The sequence below is a fragment of the Pseudophryne corroboree genome, unplaced genomic scaffold (assembly GCF_028390025.1).
Source record: "Pseudophryne corroboree isolate aPseCor3 unplaced genomic scaffold, aPseCor3.hap2 scaffold_1095, whole genome shotgun sequence".
Lineage (NCBI taxonomy): Eukaryota > Metazoa > Chordata > Amphibia > Anura > Myobatrachidae > Pseudophryne > Pseudophryne corroboree.
In genome coordinates, this window is record NW_026967721.1 from 23,360 (window position 1) to 43,083 (window position 19,724).

The 19,724-nt window shown below is 38.6% G+C and overlaps 3 non-coding genes across 3 annotated transcripts; all 3 read left to right on the plus strand.

Annotated features, from left to right (window-relative positions):
* The first annotated feature begins 265 nt into the window (after window positions 1-265).
* On the plus strand, window positions 266-339 carry TRNAN-GUU (transfer RNA asparagine (anticodon GUU)). Its single transcript has one exon. It is a non-coding gene; the product is annotated as a tRNA-Asn (tRNA).
* Window positions 340-8,432: 8,093 nt separating this feature from the next.
* Window positions 8,433-8,506, plus strand: TRNAN-GUU (transfer RNA asparagine (anticodon GUU)). The gene has a single exon. It is a non-coding gene; the product is annotated as a tRNA-Asn (tRNA).
* Window positions 8,507-13,105: 4,599 nt separating this feature from the next.
* TRNAN-AUU (transfer RNA asparagine (anticodon AUU)) lies at window positions 13,106-13,179 on the plus strand. Its single transcript has one exon. It is a non-coding gene; the product is annotated as a tRNA-Asn (tRNA).
* Window positions 13,180-19,724: the final 6,545 nt, after the last annotated feature.

The window sequence follows — 19,724 nt, forward strand, 5'->3', positions numbered from 1 at the left end:
GCATATAGCAAAGGATAGTTTCAATCTGCCTACCTCTGGGTTATGGGTCCAGCATGCTTCCATTGCAGTACTCTGCTGCCCATGTAAGTGCAAGAGATCCTGAAGCACTCACTCATCATGGGAAAGTACCAATGTGTTTATTCGTTGGTTGATGGAAGAAACATCTTACAAAAACTCTCCAGATTATTGATTTTTTAATGTTTTTCTAGGAAACGTTCTAGATGTATGCTTATTAGCCTTTGTCAGTATGTACTTTTTGCAAAGTGTCTCTGTGGCGCAATCGGTTAGTGTGTTTGGCTGTTAACCAAAAGGTTGGTGGTTCAATCCCACCCAGGGACGTAATTAACCTTGTGATCAGATTTTGGTGATATTTAAGTAGACAAGTCAAAATTTCAAACCTCCTCTTATGGTGTAGGGTACATGGCCTTCTCTGATGTAATCAGAGTTAGATTTGATTCAGTGATTTTATAAAAAACAGCTAGGAAGCACAATTTAGCAGTGGGTTGCAGAGAAAAAAAATTTGCTGGCAGAAAAATCCAATCGAGTGATTAAACAGCTCTTCATTTTCTGGCTTTATTTTTATGCTAACAAATTTGTTCTCTGAAAAGTGTCCACAAAGCCAAGTCTCTGATTAACACCTTTGTAAGGATGGTTTTTCACCTATTACTAAATTAAACTTGCTTCATTGGAAAGGCAGCAAGATGCATCCTCATTTCAATGTCTACTGAAATAATACAAGTTGACACCAGGAAACATTAACTCCACTGCATCCTTGCTACTTTCTCATGTGGAAGTCTGTTTAATGTGAAAACAAGGTGATATCTAATTAGCACACAGGTAAGGAATTAAGAAAATCTTTATTTAAGGGTGAAGATGTTTCTCACAAAATTGTTGACCCAATGCATCATTGAAATTCAAGCTGGAAAGATGATTTTAATATATCACTTGTACATTTTGTATTGCTCTTCTGGTGACAATGTAGTTTGTTTTTGTCAATTACCATTTTAATAATAGGGTAAAGAAAATGAAGTGGATTTTTGAAAGAAAACAATACTGTCAATATACTATTAAAACAAATTAAAATGGTAAAAGTTATTGTACTTTAAGTAAAAATAAAAGAGACAAAATATCAATCCGAGTTTTGGATTACTTTAATTAACAAAAAAAAATGCATATAGCAGAGGATAGTTTCAATCTGCCTACCTCTGGGTTATGGGCCCAGCATGCTTCCATTGCAGTACTCTGCTGCACATGTAAGTGCAAGAGATCCTGAAGCACTCACTCATCATGGGAAAGTACCAATGTGTTTCTTCGTTGGTTGATGGAAGAAACATCTTACAAAAACTCTCCAGATAATTGACATTTTAAAGTTTTTCTAGGAAACGTTTTAGATGAATGCTTATTAGCCTTTGTCAGTATGAACTTTTGCAAAGTGTCTCTGTGGCGCAATCAGTTAGTATGTACGGCTATTAACCAAAAGGTTGGTGGTTCAATCCCACCAATTGACCTTGTTATCAGATTTTGGTGATATTTAAGTAGACAAGTCAAATTTCATACCCCCTGTTATGGTGTAGGGTACCTGGCCTTCTCTGATGTAATCAGAGTTAGATTTGATTCAGTGATTTTATAAAAACATCTAGGAAGCACAATTTAGCAGTGGGTTGCAGAGAAAAAGAAATATGCTGGCAAAAAAATCAAATTGCGTGATTAAACAGCTCTTCATTTTCTGGCTTTATTTTTATGCTAACAAATTTGTTCTCTGAAAAGTGTCCACAAAGCCAAGTCTCTGATTAACACCTTTGTAGGGATGGTTTTTCACCTATTACTAAATTAAACTTGCTTCATTGGAAAGGCAGCAAGATGCATCCTCATTTCAATGTCTACTGAAATAATACAAGTTGACACCAGGAAACATTAACGCCACTGCATCCTTGCTGCTTTCTCATGTGGAAGTCTGTTTAATGTGAAAACAAGGTGATATCTAATTAGCACACAGGTAAGAAATTCCGAAAATCTTTATTTAAGGGTGAAGATGTTTCTCACAAAATTGTTGCCCCAATGCATCTTTGAAATTCAAGCTGGAAAGATGATTTTAATATATCACTTGTACATTTTGTATTGCTCTTCTGGTGACAATGTAGTTTTTTTTGTCAATTACCATTTTAATAATAGGGTAAAGAAAATTAAGCGGATTTTTGAAAGAAAACTATACTGTCAATATACTATTAAAACAAATTAAAATGGTAAAAGTTATTGTACTTTAAGTAAAAATAAAAGAGCAAAAATATCAATCCCAGTTTTGATTACTTAAATTAACAAAAAAAAATGCATATAACAAAGGATAGTTTCAATCTGCCTACCTCTGGGTTATGGGTCCAGCATGCTTCCATTGCAGTACTCTGCTGCACATGTAAGTGCAAGAGATCCTGAAGCACTCACTCATCATGGGAAAGTACCAATGTGTTTATTCATTGGTTGATGGAAGAAACATCTTACAAAAACTCTCCAGATTATTGATTTTTTAATGTTTTTCTAGGAAACGTTCTAGATGTATGCTTATTAGCCTTTGTCAGTATGTACTGTTTGCAAAGTGTCTCTGTGGCGCAATCGGTTAGTGTGTTCGGCTATTAACCAAAAGGTTGGTGGTTCAATCCCACCCAGGGACGTAATTAACCTTGTGATCAGATTTTGGTGATATTTAAGTAGACAAGTCAAAATTTCAAACCTCCTCTTATGGTGTAGGGTACATGGCCTTCTCTGATGTAATCAGAGTTAGATTTGATTCAGTGATTTTATAAAAAACAGCTAGGAAGCACAATTTAGCAGTGGGTTGCAGAGAAAAAAAATATGCTGGCAGAAAAATCCAATCGAGTGATTAAACAGCTCTTCATTTTCTGGCTTTATTTTTATGCTAACAAATTTGTTCTCTGAAAAGTGTCCACAAAGCCAAGTCTCTGATTAACACCTTTGTAAGGATGGTTTTTCACCTATTACTAAATTAAACTTGCTTCATTGGAAAGGCAGCAAGATGCATCCTCATTTCAATGTCTACTGAAATAATACAAGTTGACACCAGGAAACATTAACGCCACTGCATCCTTGCTGCTTTCTCATGTGGAAGTCTGTTTAATGTGAAAACAAGGTGATATCTAATTAGCACACAGGTAAGGAATTAAGAAAATCTTTATTTAAGGGTGAAGATGTTTCTCACAAAATTGTTGACCCAATGCATCATTGAAATTCAAGCTGGAAAGATGATTTTAATATATCACTTGTACATTTTGTATTGCTCTTCTGGTGACAATGTAGTTTGTTTTTGTCAATTACCATTTTAATAATAGGGTAAAGAAAATTAAGTGGATTTTTGAAAGAAAACAATACTGTCAATATACTATTAAAACAAATTAAAATGGTAAAAGTTATTGTACTTTAAGTAAAAATAAAAGAGACAAAATATCAATCCCAGTTTTGGATTACTTTAATTAACAAAAAAAAAATGCATATAGCAGAGGATAGTTTCAATCTGCCTACCTCTGGGTTATGGGCCCAGCATGCTTCCATTGCAGTACTCTGCTGCACATGTAAGTTCAAGAGATCCTGAAGCACTCACTCATCATGGGAAAGTACCAATGTGTTTCTTCGTTGGTTGATGGAAGAAACATCTTACAAAAACTCTCCAGATTATTGACTTTTTAAAGTTTTTCTAGGAAACGTTTTAGATGAATGCTTATTAGCCTTTGTCAGTATGGACTTTTGCAAAGTGTCTCTGTGGCGCAATCAGTTAGTGTGTACGGCTATTAACCAAAAGGTTGGTGGTTCAATTCCACCCAGGGACCTAATTGACCTTGTTATCAGATTTTGGTTATCTTTAAGTAGACAAGTCAAATTTCATACCCCCTGTTATGGTGTGGGGTACCTGGCCTTCTCTGATGTAATCAGAGTTAGATTTGATTCAGTGATTTTATAAAAACATCTAGGAAGCACAATTTAGCAGTGGGTTGCAGAGAAAAAGAAATATGCTGGCAAAAAAATCAAATTGCGTGATTAAACAGCTCTTCATTTTCTGGCTTTATTTTTATGCTAACAAATTTGTTCTCTGAAAAGTGTCCACAAAGCCAAGTCTCTGATTAACACCTTTGTAGGGATGGTTTTTCACCTATTACTAAATTAAACTTGCTTCATTGGAAAGGCAGCAAGATGCATCCTCATTTCAATGTCTACTGAAATAATACAGGTTGACACCAGGAAACATTAACGCCACTGCATCCTTGCTGCTTTCTCATGTGGAAGTCTGTTTAATGTGAAAACAAGGTGATATCTAATTAGCACACAGGTAATGAATTAAGAAAATCTTTATTTAAGGGTGAAGATGTTTCTCACAAAATCGTTGCCCCAATGCATCATTGAAATTCAAGCTGGAAAGATGATTTTAATATATCACTTGTACATTTTGTATTGCTCTTCTGGTGACAATGTAGTTTGTTTTTGTCAATTACCATTTTAATAATAGGGTAAAGAAAATGAAGTGGATTTTTGAAAGAAAACAATACTGTCAATATACTATTAAAACAAATTAAAATGGTAAAAGTTATTGTACTTTAAGTAAAAATAAAAGAGCCAAAATATCAATCCCAGTTTTGGATTACTTTAATTAACAAAAAAAAAAGCATACAGCAGAGGATAGTTTCAATCTGCCTACCTCTGGGTTATGGGTCCAGCATGCTTCCATTGCAGTACTCTGCTGCACATGTAAGTGCAAGAGATCCTGAAGCACTCACTCATCATGGGAAAGTACCAATGTGTTTCTTCGTTGGTTGATGGAAGAAACATCTTACAAAAACTCTCCAGATTATTGACTTTTTAAAGTTTTGCTAGGAAACGTTTTAGATGAATGCTTATTAGCCTTTGTCAGTATGGAAATTTGCAAAGTGTCTCTGTGGCGCAATCAGTTAGTATGTACGGCTTTTAACCAAAAGGTTGGTGGTTTAATCCCACCTAGGGACCTAATTGACCTTGTTATCAGATTTTGGTGATCTTTAAGTAGACAAGTCAAAATTTCAAACCCCCTGTTATGGTGTAGGGTACTTGGCCTTCTCTGATGTAATCAGAGTTAGATTTGATTCAGTGATTTTATAAAAACAGCTAGGAAGCACAATTTAGCAGTGGGTTGCAGAGAAAAAAAATATGCTGGCAGAAAAATCCAATTGAGTGATTAAACAGCTCTTTATTTTCTGGCTTTATTTTTATGCTAACAAATTTGTTCTCTGAAAAGTGTCCACAAAGCCAAGTCTCTGATTAACACCTTTGTAAGGATGGTTTTTCACCTATTACTAAATTAAACTTGCTTCATTGGAAAGGCAGCAAGATGCATCCTCATTTCAATGTCTACTGAAATAATACAGGTTGACACCAGGAAACATTAACGCCACTGCATCCTTGCTGCTTTCTCATGTAAAAGTCTGTTTAATATGAAAACAAGGTGATATCTAATTAGCACACAGGTAAGGAATTAAGAAAATCTTTATTTAAGGGTGAAGATGTTTCTCACAAAATCGTTGCCCCAATGCATCATTGAAATTCAAGCTGGAAAGATGATTTTAATATATCACTTGTACATTTTGTATTGCTCTTCTGGTGACAATGTAGTTTGTTTTTGTCAATTACCATTTTAATAATAGGGTAAAGAAAATGAAGTGGATTTTTGAAAGAAAACAATACTGTCAATATACTATTAAAACAAATTAAAATGGTAAAAGTTATTGTACTTTAAGTAAAAATAAAAGAGCCAAAATATCAATCCCAGTTTTGGATTACTTTAATTAACAAAAAAAAATGCATATAGCAGAGGATAGTTTCAATCTGCCTACCTCTGGGTTATGGGCCCAGCATGCTTCCATTGCAGTACTCTGCTGCACATGTAAGTGCAAGAGATCCTGAAGCACTCACTCATCATGGGAAAGTACCAATGTGTTTCTTCGTTGGTTGATGGAAGAAACATCTTACAAAAACTCTCCAGATTATTGACTTTTTAAAGTTTTTCTAGGAAACGTTTTAGATGAATGCTTATTAGCCTTTGTCAGTATGAACTTTTGCAAAGTGTCTCTGTGGCGCAATCAGTTAGTATGTACGGCTATTAACCAAAAGGTTGGTGGTTCAATCCCACCCAGGGACCTAATTGACCTTGTTATCAGATTTTGGTGATCTTTAAGTAGACAAGTCAAATTTCATACCCCCTGTTATGGTGTAGGGTACCTGGCCTTCTCTGATGTAATCAGAGTTAGATTTGATTCAGTGATTTTATAAAAACATCTAGGAAGCACAATTTAGCAGTGGGTTGCAGAGAAAAAGAAATATGCTGGCAAAAAAATCAAATTGCGTGATTAAACAGCTCTTCATTTTCTGGCTTTATTTTTATGCTAACAAATTTGTTCTCTGAAAAGTGTCCACAAAGCCAAGTCTCTGATTAACACCTTTGTAGGGATGGTTTTTCACCTATTACTAAATTAAACTTGCTTCATTGGAAAGGCAGCAAGATGCATCCTCATTTCAATGTCTACTGAAATAATACAGGTTGACACCAGGAAACATTAACGCCACTGCATCCTTGCTGCTTTCTCATGTGGAAGTCTGTTTAATGTGAAAACAAGGTGATATCTAATTAGCACACAGGTAAGAAATTACGAAAATCTTTATTTAAGGGTGAATATGTTTCTCACAAAATTGTTGCCCCAATGCATCATTGAAATTCAAGCTGGAAAGATGATTTTAATATATCACTTGTACATTTTGTATTGCTCTTCTGGTGACAATGTAGTTTTTTTTGTCAATTACCATTTTAATAATAGGGTAAAGAAAATTAAGTGGATTTTTGAAAGAAAACTATACTGTCAATATACTATTAAAACAAATTAAAATGGTAAAAGTTATTGTACTTTAAGTAAAAATAAAAGAGCAAAAATATCAATCCCAGTTTTGATTACTTAAATTAACAAAAAAAAATGCATATAGCAAAGGATAGTTTCAATCTGCCTACCTCTGGGTTATGGGTCCAGCATGCTTCCATTGCAGTACTCTGCTGCACATGTAAGTGCAAGAGATCCTGAAGCACTCCCTCATCATGGGAAAGTACCAATGTGTTTATTCATTGGTTGATGGAAGAAACATCTTACAAAAACTCTCCAGATTATTGATTTTTTAATATTTTTCTAGGAAACGTTCTAGATGTATGCTTATTAGCCTTTGTTAGTATGTACTGTTTGCAAAGTGTCTTGGTGGCGCAATCGGTTAGTGTGTTCGGCTATTAACCAAAAGGTCGGTGGTTCAATCCCACCCAGGGACGTAATTGACCTTGTGATCAGATTTTGGTGATATTTAAGTAGACAAGTCAAAATTTCAAACCCCCTCTTATTGTGTAGGGTACCTGGCCTTCTCTGATGTAATCAGAGTTAGATTTGATTCAGTGATTTTATAAAAAACAGCTAGGAAGCACAATTTAGCAGTGGGTTGCAGAGAAAAAAAATATGCTGGCAGAAAAATCCAATTGAGTGATTAAACAGCTCTTCATTTTCTGGAATTTATTTTTATGCTAACAAATTTGTTCTCTGAAAAGTGTCCACAAAGCCAAGTCTCTGATTAACACCTTTGTAAGGATGGTTTTTCACCTATTACTAAATTAAACTTGCTTCATTGGAAAGGCAGCAAGATGCATCCTCATTTCAATGTCTACTGAAATAATACAGGTTGACACCAGGAAACATTAACGCCACTGCATCTTTGCTGCTTTCTCACATGGAGGTCTGTTTAATGTGAAAACAAGGTGATATCTAATTAGCACACAGGTAAGGAATTACGAAAATCTTTATTTAAGGGTGAAGATGTTTCTCACAAAATTGTTGCCCCAATGCATCATTGAAATTCAAGCTGGAAAGATGATTTTAATATATCACTTGTACATTTTGTATTGCTCTTCTGGTGACAATGTAGTTTTTTTGTCAATTACCATTTTAATAACAGGGTAAAGAAAATTAAGTGGATTTTTGAAAGAAAACTATACTGTCAATATACTATTAAAACAAATTAAAATGGTAAAAGTTATTGTACTTTAAGTAAAAATAAAAGAGCAAAAATATCAATCCCAGTTTTGATTACTTAAATTAACAAAAAAAATGCATATAGCAAAGGATAGTTTCAATCTGCCTACCTCTGGGTTATGGGTCCAGCATGCTTCCATTGCAGTACTCTGCTGCCCATGTAAGTGCAAGAGATCCTGAAGCACTCACTCATCATGGGAAAGTACCAATGTGTTTATTCGTTGGTTGATGGAAGAAACATCTTACAAAAACTCTCCAGATTATTGATTTTTTAATGTTTTTCTAGGAAACGTTCTAGATGTATGCTTATTAGCCTTTGTCAGTATGTACTTTTTGCAAAGTGTCTCTGTGGCGCAATCGGTTAGTGTGTTTGGCTGTTAACCAAAAGGTTGGTGGTTCAATCCCACCCAGGGACGTAATTAACCTTGTGATCAGATTTTGGTGATATTTAAGTAGACAAGTCAAAATTTCAAACCTCCTCTTATGGTGTAGGGTATATGGCCTTCTCTGATGTAATCAGAGTTAGATTTGATTCAGTGATTTTATAAAAAACAGCTAGGAAGCACAATTTAGCAGTGGGTTGCAGAGAAAAAAAATATGCTGGCAGAAAAATCCAATCGAGTGATTAAACAGCTCTTCATTTTCTGGCTTTATTTTTATGCTAACAAATTTGTTCTCTGAAAAGTGTCCACAAAGCCAAGTCTCTGATTAACACCTTTGTAAGGATGGTTTTTCACCTATTACTAAATTAAACTTGCTTCATTGGAAAGGCAGCAAGATGCATCCTCATTTCAATGTCTACTGAAATAATACAAGTTGACACCAGGAAACATTAACGCCACTGCATCCTTGCTGCTTTCTCATGTGGAAGTCTGTTTAATGTGAAAACAAGGTGATATCTAAGTAGCACACAGGTAAGGAATTAAGAAAATCTTTATTTAAGGGTGAAGATGTTTCTCACAAAATTGTTGACCCAATGCATCATTGAAATTCAAGCTGGAAAGATGATTTTAATATATCACTTGTACATTTTGTATTGCTCTTCTGGTGACAATGTAGTTTGTTTTTGTCAATTACCATTTTAATAATAGGGTAAAGAAAATGAAGTGGATTTTTGAAAGAAAACAATACTGTCAATATACTATTAAAACAAATTAAAATGGTAAAAGTTATTGTACTTTAAGTAAAAATAAAAGAGACAAAATATCAATCCCAGTTTTGGATTACTTTAATTAACAAAAAAAAATGCATATAGCAGAGGATAGTTTCAATCTGCCTACCTCTGGGTTATGGGCCCAGCATGCTTCCATTGCAGTACTCTGCTGCACATGTAAGTGCAAGAGATCCTGAAGCACTCACTCATCATGGGAAAGTACCAATGTGTTTCTTCGTTGGTTGATGGAAGAAACATCTTACAAAAACTCTCCAGATTATTGACATTTTAAAGTTTTTCTAGGAAACGTTTTAGATGAATGCTTATTAGCCTTTGTCAGTATGGAAATTTGCAAAGTGTCTCTGTGGCGCAATCAGTTAGTATGTACGGCTTTTAACCAAAAGGTTGGTGGTTTAATCCCACCCAGGGACCTAATTGACCTTGTTATCAGATTTTGGTGATCTTTAAGTAGACAAGTCAAAATTTCAAACCCCCTGTTATGGTGTAGGGTACTTGGCCTTCTCTGATGTAATCAGAGTTAGATTTGATTCAGTGATTTTATAAAAACAGCTAGGAAGCACAATTTAGCAGTGGGTTGCAGAGAAAAAAAATATGCTGGCAGAAAAATTCAATTGAGTGATTAAACAGCTCTTTATTTTCTGGCTTTATTTTTATGCTAACAAATTTGTTCTCTGAAAAGTGTCCACAAAGCCAAGTCTCTGATTAACACCTTTGTAAGGATGGTTTTTCACCTATTACTAAATTAAACTTGCTTCATTGGAAAGGCAGCAAGATGCATCCTCATTTCAATGTCTACTGAAATAATACAGGTTGACACCAGGAAACATTAACGCCACTGCATCCTTGCTGCTTTCTCATGTAAAAGTCTGTTTAATATGAAAACAAGGTGATATCTAATTAGCACACAGGTAAGGAATTAAGAAAATCTTTATTTAAGGGTGAAGATGTTTCTCACAAAATCGTTGCCCCAATGCATCATTGAAATTCAAGCTGGAAAGATGATTTTAATATATCACTTGTACATTTTGTATTGCTCTTCTGGTGACAATGTAGTTTTTTTTGTCAATTACCATTTTAATAATCGGGTAAAGAAAATTAAGTGGATTTTTGAAAGAAAACTATACTGTCAATATACTATTAAAACAAATTAAAATGGTAAAAGTTATTGTACTTTAAGTAAAAATAAAAGAGCAAAAATATCAATCCCAGTTTTGATTACTTAAATTAACAAAAAAAATGCATATAGCAAAGGATAGTTTCAATCTGCCTACCTCTGGGTTATGGGTCCAGCATGCTTCCATTGCAGTACTCTGCTGCACATGTAAGTGCAAGAGATCCTGAAGCACTCACTCATCATGGGAAAGTACCAATGTGTTTATTCATTGGTTGATGGAAGAAACATCTTACAAAAACTCTCCAGATTATTGATTTTTTAATATTTTTCTAGGAAACGTTCTAGATGTATGCTTATTAGCCTTTGTCAGTATGTACTGTTTACAAAGTGTCTCGGTGGCGCAATCGGTTAGTGTGTTCGGCTATTAACCAAAAGGTTGGTGGTTCAATCCCACCCAGGGACGTAATTGACCTTGTGATCAGATTTTGGTGATATTTAAGTAGACAAGTCAAAATTTCAAACCCCCTCTTATTGTGTAGGGTACCTGGCCTTCTCTGATGTAATCAGAGTTAGATTTGATTCAGTGATTTTATAAAAAACAGCTAGGAAGCACAATTTAGCAGTGGGTTGCAGAGAAAAAAAATATGCTGGCAGAAAAATCCAATCGAGTGATTAAACAGCTCTTCATTTTCTGGCTTTATTTTTATGCTAACAAATTTGTTCTCTGAAAAGTGTCCACAAAGCCAAGTCTCTGATTAACACCTTTGTAAGGATGGTTTTTCACCTATTACTAAATTAAACTTGCTTCATTGGAAAGGCAGCAAGATGCATCCTCATTTCAATGTCTACTGAAATAATACAAGTTGACACCAGGAAACATTAACGCCACTGCATCCTTGCTGCTTTCTCATGTGGAAGTCTGTTTAATGTGAAAACAAGGTGATATCTAATTAGCACACAGGTAAGGAATTAAGAAAATCTTTATTTAAGGGTGAAGATGTTTCTCACAAAATTGTTGACCCAATGCAACATTGAAATTCAAGCTGGAAAGATGATTTTAATATATCACTTGTACATTTTGTATTGCTCTTCTGGTGACAATGTAGTTTGTTTTTGTCAATTACCATTTTAATAATAGGGTAAAGAAAATGAAGTGGATTTTTGAAAGAAAACAATACTGTCAATATACTATTAAAACAAATTAAAATGGTAAAAGTTATTGTACTTTAAGTAAAAATAAAAGAGACAAAATATCAATCCCAGTTTTGGATTACTTTAATTAACAAAAAAAAAATGCATATAGCAGAGGATAGTTTCAATCTGCCTACCTCTGGGTTATGGGCCCAGCATGCTTCCATTGCAGTACTCTGCTGCACATGTAAGTTCAAGAGATCCTGAAGCACTCACTCATCATGGGAAAGTACCAATGTGTTTCTTCGTTGGTTGATGGAAGAAACATCTTACAAAAACTCTCCAGATTATTGACTTTTTAAAGTTTTTCTAGGAAACGTTTTAGATGAATGCTTATTAGCCTTTGTCAGTATGGACTTTTGCAAAGTGTCTCTGTGGCGCAATCAGTTAGTATGTACGGCTATTAACCAAAAGGTTGGTGGTTCAATCCCACCCAGGGACCTAATTGACCTTGTTATCAGATTTTGGTGATCTTTAAGTAGACAAGTCAAAATTTCAAACCCCCTGTTATGGTGTAGGGTACCTGGCCTTCTCTGATGTAATCAGAGTTAGATTTGATTCAGTGATTTTATAAAAACAGCTAGGAAGCACAATTTAGCAGTGGGTTGCAGAGAAAAAAAATATGCTGGCAGAAAAATCCAATTGAGTGATTAAAGAGCTCTTTATTTTCTGGCTTTATTTTTATGCTAACAAATTTGTTCTCTGAAAAGTGTCCACAAAGCCAAGTCTCTGATTAACACCTTTGTAGGGATGGTTTTTCACCTATTACTAAATTAAACTTGCTTCATTGGAAAGGCAGCAAGATGTATCCTCATTTCAATGTCTACTGAAATAATACAGGTTGACACCAGGAAACATTAACGCCACTGCATCCTTGCTGCTTTCTCATGTGGAAGTCTGTTTAATGTGAAAACAAGGTGGTATCTAATTAGCACACAGGTAAGGAATTACGAAAATCTTTATTTAAGGGTGAAGATGTTTCTCACAAAATTGTTGCCCCAATGCATCATTGAAATTCAAGCTGGAAAGATGATTTTAATATATCACTTGTACATTTTGTATTGCTCTTCTGGTGACAATGTAGTTTTTTTGTCAATTACCATTTTAATAACAGGGTAAAGAAAATTAAGTGGATTTTTGATAGAAAACTATACTGTCAATATACTATTAAAACAAATTAAAATGGTAAAAGTTATTGTACTTTAAGTAAAAATAAAAGAGCCAAAATATCAATCCCAGTTTTGGATTACTTTAATTAACAAACAAAAAAATGCATATAGCAGAGGATAGTTTCAATCTGCCTACCTCTGGGTTATGGGCCCAGCATGCTTCCATTGCAGTACTCTGCTGCACATGTAAGTGCAAGAGATCCTGAAGCACTCACTCATCATGGGAAAGTACCAATGTGTTTCTTCGTTGGTTGATGGAAGAAACATCTTACAAAAACTCTCCAGATTATTGACTTTTTAAAGTTTTTCTAGGAAACGTTTTAGATGAATGCTTATTAGCCTTTGTCAGTATGGACTTTTGCAAAGTGTCTCTGTGGTGCAATCGGTTAGTGTGTTTGGCTATTAACCAAAAGGTTGGTGGTTCAATCCCACCCAGGGACATAATTAACCTTGTGATCAGATTTTGGTGATATTTAAGTAGACAAGTCAAAATTTCAAACCTCATCTTATGGTGTAGGGTACATGGCCTTCTCTGATGTAATCAGAGTTAGATTTGATTCAGTGATTTTATAAAAAACAGCTAGGAAGCACAATTTAGCAGTGGGTTGCAGAGAAAAAAAATATGCTGGCAGAAAAATCCAATCGAGTGATTAAACAGCTCTTCATTTTCTGGCTTTATTTTTATGCTAACAAATTTGTTCTCTGAAAAGTGTCCACAAAGCCAAGTCTCTGATTAACACCTTTGTAAGGATGGTTTTTCACCTATTACTAAATTAAACTTGCTTCATTGGAAAGGCAGCAAGATGCATCCTCATTTCAATGTCTACTGAAATAATACAAGTTGACACCAGGAAACATTAACGCCACTGCATCCTTGCTGCTTTCTCATGTGGAAGTCTGTTTAATGTGAAAACAAGGTGATATCTAATTAGCACACAGGTAAGGAATTAAGAAAATCTTTATTTAAGGGTGAAGATGTTTCTCACAAAATTGTTGACCCAATGCAACATTGAAATTCAAGCTGGAAAGATGATTTTAATATATCACTTGTACATTTTGTATTGCTCTTCTGGTGACAATGTAGTTTGTTTTTGTCAATTACCATTTTAATAATAGGGTAAAGAAAATGAAGTGGATTTTTGAAAGAAAACAATACTGTCAATATACTATTAAAACAAATTAAAATGGTAAAAGTTATTGTACTTTAAGTAAAAATAAAAGAGACAAAATATCAATCCCAGTTTTGGATTACTTTAATTAACAAAAAAAAAAAATGCATATAGCAGAGGATAGTTTCAATCTGCCTACCTCTGGGTTATGGGCCCAGCATGCTTCCATTGCAGTACTCTGCTGCACATGTAAGTTCAAGAGATCCTGAAGCACTCACTCATCATGGGAAAGTACCAATGTGTTTCTTCGTTGGTTGATGGAAGAAACATCTTACAAAAACTCTCCAGATTATTGACTTTTTAAAGTTTTTCTAGGAAACGTTTTAGATGAATGCTTATTAGCCTTTGTCAGTATGGACTTTTGCAAAGTGTCTCTGTGGCGCAATCAGTTAGTATGTACAGCTATTAACCAAAAGGTTGGTGGTTCAATCCCACCCAGGGACCTAATTGACCTTGTTATCAGATTTTGGTGATCTTTAAGTAGACAAGTCAAAATTTCAAACCCCCTGTTTTGGTGTAGGGTACCTGGCCTTCTCTGATGTAATCAGAGTTAGATTTGATTCAGTGATTTTATAAAAACAGCTAGGAAGCACAATTTAGCAGTGGGTTGCAGAGAAAAAAAATATGCTGGCAGAAAAATCCAATTGAGTGATTAAACAGCTCTTTATTTTCTGGCTTTATTTTTATGCTAACAAATTTGTTCTCTGAAAAGTGTCCACAAAGCCAAGTCTCTGATTAACACCTTTGTAGGGATGGTTTTTCACCTATTACTAAATTAAACTTGCTTCATTGGAAAGGCAGCAAGATGTATCCTCATTTCAATGTCTACTGAAATAATACAGGTTGACACCAGGAAACATTAACGCCACTGCATCCTTGCTGCTTTCTCATGTGGAAGTCTGTTTAATGTGAAAACAAGGTGATATCTAATTAGCACACAGGTAAGGAATTAAGAAAATCTTTATTTAAGGGTGAAGATGTTTCTCACAAAATTGTTGACCCAATGCATCATTGAAATTCAAGCTGGAAAGATGATTTTAATATATCACTTGTACATTTTGTATTGCTCTTCTGGTGACAATGTAGTTTGTTTTTGTCAATTACCATTTTAATAATAGGGTAAAGAAAATGAAGTGGATTTTTGAAAGAAAACAATACTGTCAATATACTATTAAAACAAATTAAAATGGTAAAAGTTATTGTACTTTAAGTAAAAATAAAAGAGACAAAATATCAATCCCAGTTTTTGATTACTTTAATTAACAAAAAAAAAATGCATATAGCAGAGGATAGTTTCAATCTGCCTACCTCTGGGTTATGGGCCCAGCATGCTTCCATTGCAGTACTCTGCTGCACATGTAAGTTCAAGAGATCCTGAAGCACTCACTCATCATGGGAAAGTACCAATGTGTTTCTTCGTTGGTTGATGGAAGAAACATCTTACAAAAACTCTCCAGATTAATCAGGCAGAGGCGCTCACTGGGCAGAGATGCTGATCGCATCTCTGGCATGTGCCGGTGCACTGCGGCACCAGCACACACGCACTTCAGACCTGATCTCCTGTTGTGTGAATATGCACAGCAGGGATCAGGTCTGAATTAGGCCCTATATACAGCTGTCAGTAAGGCAGGGATGTGCTGCTGCCAGTGAGGCAGGGATGTGCTGCTGGTAGTGAAGCAGTGATGTGCTGCTGTCAGCGAAGCAGTGCTGTGCTGCTGTCAGCGAGACAGGGATGTGCTGCTGTCAGCGAGGCAGGGATGTGCTGCTGTCAGCGAAGCAGGGATGTGCTGCTGTCAGCGAAGCAGGGATGTGCTGCTGTCAGTGAAGCAGGGATGTGCTGCTGTCAGCGAGGCAGGGATGTGCTGCTGTCAGCGAGGCAGGGATGTGCTGCTGTCAGCGAGGCAGGGATGTGCTGCTATAAGTGAGGTAGGGATGTGCTGCTGTCATTGAAGCAGGAATGTGCTGCTGCAGTGAGGCAGAGATATGCAGCCCACTATCTCCCTATCACCCCTGCCTGAGTCACACACTTTCCCTGTCACCCCTGCCTCAGTTACCCACTATCTCCCAGTCACCGCTGCCTCAGTCAACCACTATATCTGCGATCCCTGCCTCAGTCACCCACTATACCAGTCACCCCTGCTTTAGTCACCCACTGTCACCCTATCACCCCTGCTTCAGTCACCCACTATCCCTGTCAACCCTGCCTCAGTCACCCACTATCTCCCAGTCACCCCTGCCTCAGTCAGCCACTATCCCTGTCACCCATGCCTCAGTCTCTTACTGTCCCTGTCACCCCTGCCACAGTCATCCACTATCTCCCTATCACCCCTGCCTTAGTCATTTATTATACCTGTCACCCACTTTCTTCCCATACTTACCCAACCCCTTCCTATCACCCCTCCCTCAGTAACCCACTATCTCCCTGTCACCCACTATCTCCCAGTCACCCCGGCCTCAGTCACCCACTATCTCCCACTCATACATGCTTCAGTCACCCACTATCTCCAAGTCATCCCTGCCTCAGTCACCTACTGACACCAGTGCAGACACTTCTGCTGCGGCCTCTCCACTCTCCAGCGTGAACGTCCTGACGACTGAGGAAATCCGCTTCCTAGTTGAGGACTCCGGGAATGAACACTGCCGATATTGCTGTCAGATGACTTTCTACCCAACGGAGGATTTTTGATACTTCCAGCTTTGCCATGCAGTTTCGAGTGCCGCCTTGATGATTTGTGTACACTACCATGGTGGCGTTGTCAGATTGTACTTGAACAGGCCTGTTTTGTACTAGAGGCAGGGCCAGTGTCAATTAATTGAACACTGCCTGCAATTCCAGAATGTATATCAGGAGGAGAGATTCCTCCCTGGTCCACCGACCCTGGAGAAAGTGTTGCTCCAACACCATGGCCCAGCCCAAAAGACTGGCATCCATTGTCAGGAGGACACAGTTGGAGATCCAGAAGGGATGGCCCCTGCTCAACTGTTGGTCCTGTAGCCACCAGCTCAGTGTCAGACGAACCTCCGGAGTCAAGGAGATCATTTGAGACATCATCCGATGAGGCAGGCCGTCCCACTTGGAGAGGATTAACCTCTGCAGAGGGCGGTAATGAAATTGAGCGTACTCTACCATATCGAAAGCCGACACCATGAGGTCTAGTACTTGCATCGCTGTGTGTATCAACACTCTTGGGCGAGAGAGGACGATACTGTCCTGAATTTTCAGGACTTTCTCTGGAGACAGAAACAATTGTTGGCTGTGTGTGTCCAGCAGTGCCCCTAGGTGCACAATGTTCCGAGCAGGGACCAGCGAGGACTTTTTTCAGTTGATGAGCCACCCGTGGACTTTTAGGAATTGGACCGCCAGTTCCAGATAACTGTGGAGAACCTCTTGGGAGTTCACCAGGATCAGCAAGTCGTCCAGATTTGGCAGGATCCTGATTCTCTGATGGTGAAGGGTCGTCATCACGGCCATGACCTTGGTGAATATCCGAGGTGCCGTGGCCAAACCAGAAGGCAGGACTTGAAATCCAAAAACAAACCAGGCACAACACTGCTTAGCTTCCATCATCAGATGAGATTGGACCAGTGGCGTAACTACTACCCCCGCAGTCCTCGCGGTGGCTTGGGGGCGAGGGGCTGCGGGGGAGCCACTGATTTACAGCAGACTGACATGCGGACGAGCGTCCGCATGTCAGTCTGCAGTCTCCTTCCCTCCGCCGCTTTTTGGAGGGACACGGAGGGCACACAGCGCGCCTCCCTGTGTCCCTCCTGCTGCATCATCTCCGGCGGCCGCGGGTCTAATAGGGGGAAGTGCCGTCCGTGAGCTCTAATTGGCTCACGAACCGGCACTTCCCCCTATTAGACCCGCGGCCGCCGGAGATGATGCAGCAGGAGAGACACAGGAGAGACGAGCTGTGCCCTCCGTGTCCCTCCAAAAAGCGACGGCGGGGGGGGGTAAATATCTGGCACTGGGGGCATATATGGCACGGGGGGGGGGAAGGAATATCTGGCACTGGGGCATTTCTGGCACTGGGGGGAATATCTGGCACTGGGGGCATATCTGGCACTGGGGGGGATATCTGGCACTGGGGCATATATGGCACTGGGGGGGAATATCTGGCACTGGGGGCATATATGGCACTGGGGGGGGGTATCTGGCACTGGGGGCATATATGGCACGGGGGGCATATATGGCACTGGGGGGAATATCTGGCACTGGGGGCATATATGGCACTGGGGGGGAATATCTGGCACTGGGGGCATATGTGTACCTGGCACATGGGGGGGACGACTATATTTGGCACTGGGGCATGTAAGTACCTGGCACCGTGGGGGAATATCTGGCACTGGGGACATATGTGGCACTGGGAGCACAGCCCTAGCAACAAGGACTACCTCCTAGCAACGAGCATGACACCCAGTGCATGAAACATCTGGCAACGAGCATGACACCCAGTGCATGAAACACCTGGCAACGAGCATGACACCCAGTGCATGAAACCCCTGGCAACGAGCATGACACCCTGAGCATGAAAACCGCTGGCACCGTGCATGGAACCAAGAGCATGAAACCCCTGGCAACGAGCATGACACCCAGTGCATGAAACCCCTGACAACGAGCAGGTAATTGAAAAGTAATTAGAAGCCTTACTGTAGGACTTAATGTGTAATGGGCATTACAGTGTGTGGCATAATGTATCACGGACATTGCGGTGTGTGTCATAATGTGTCGCAGGCATTACGGTGTATGGTATACTATATCGCAGGCATTGTGATATGTGGTATAATGTCTCAGGGTCATTGCAGTGTGTGGCATAATGTATCACGGACATTGCGGTGTGTGTCATAATGTGTCAGGCATTACGGTGTGTGGTATACTATATCACGGGCATTGTGGTATGTGGTATAATGTCTCAGGGTCATTGCAGTGTGGCATAATACATAACGGGCATTGCGATGTGTGGCATAGGGTATAACGGGCAGGGCATTGCGGTATGTGTCACAGGCATTACGGTGTATGGTATACTATATCACGGGCATTGTGGTATAATGTCTCAAGGTCAGTGCAGTGTGTGGCATAATGTGTCACAGGCATTGTATGTGCTATAATGTATCGGGCATTGCAGTGTGTGGCATAATGTATCACGGACATTGCGGTGTGTGTCATAATGTGTCACAGACATTGTATGTGCTATAATGTATCAGGGGCATTGCAGTGTGTAGCATAATGTATAACGGGCATTGCGATTCCTGTCATAAAGTGTCACAGGCATTACGGTGTGTGGCATAATGTGTCACAGACATTACGGTGTGTGGCATAATGTGTCGGGGGCATTACAGTGTGTGCATATTGTGTCGTGCATTATTGTGTGCGGCATAATGTCTAAGGGCCATTGCAGTATGTGGCATAATGTATACTGGGCATTACTATAAGGAGGAAAAATGACAAATAATGTAAGGGGCATGAATCAGGATTATTTTTCTTTCCTGTGGTGGCCAACGTATGGGCGTGCAGGTTGCAAAACTGGGGTATAAGGTAGTCTTTTCCTGCAATGCCACGCCCCTTTATGCGAAACCACGCCCACTCCAACAAAACCACGCCCCTTTTTTGACGCGCGCACCTTAGGCGCGCGCATATTTATCCCTTTCTTGCTCCCAATTATGGAGCATGAAGGGGGGGGGGGGGCGCCGAAGAATTTTTTGGCTTGGGGGAGAAAAATTTCTAGTTACGCCACTGGATTGGACATATCCAGTGTGATGCGGCTGTAGATGATTTTTGCTGTTTCTAACTTCTACATCAATGAATAAGTTTCAAAA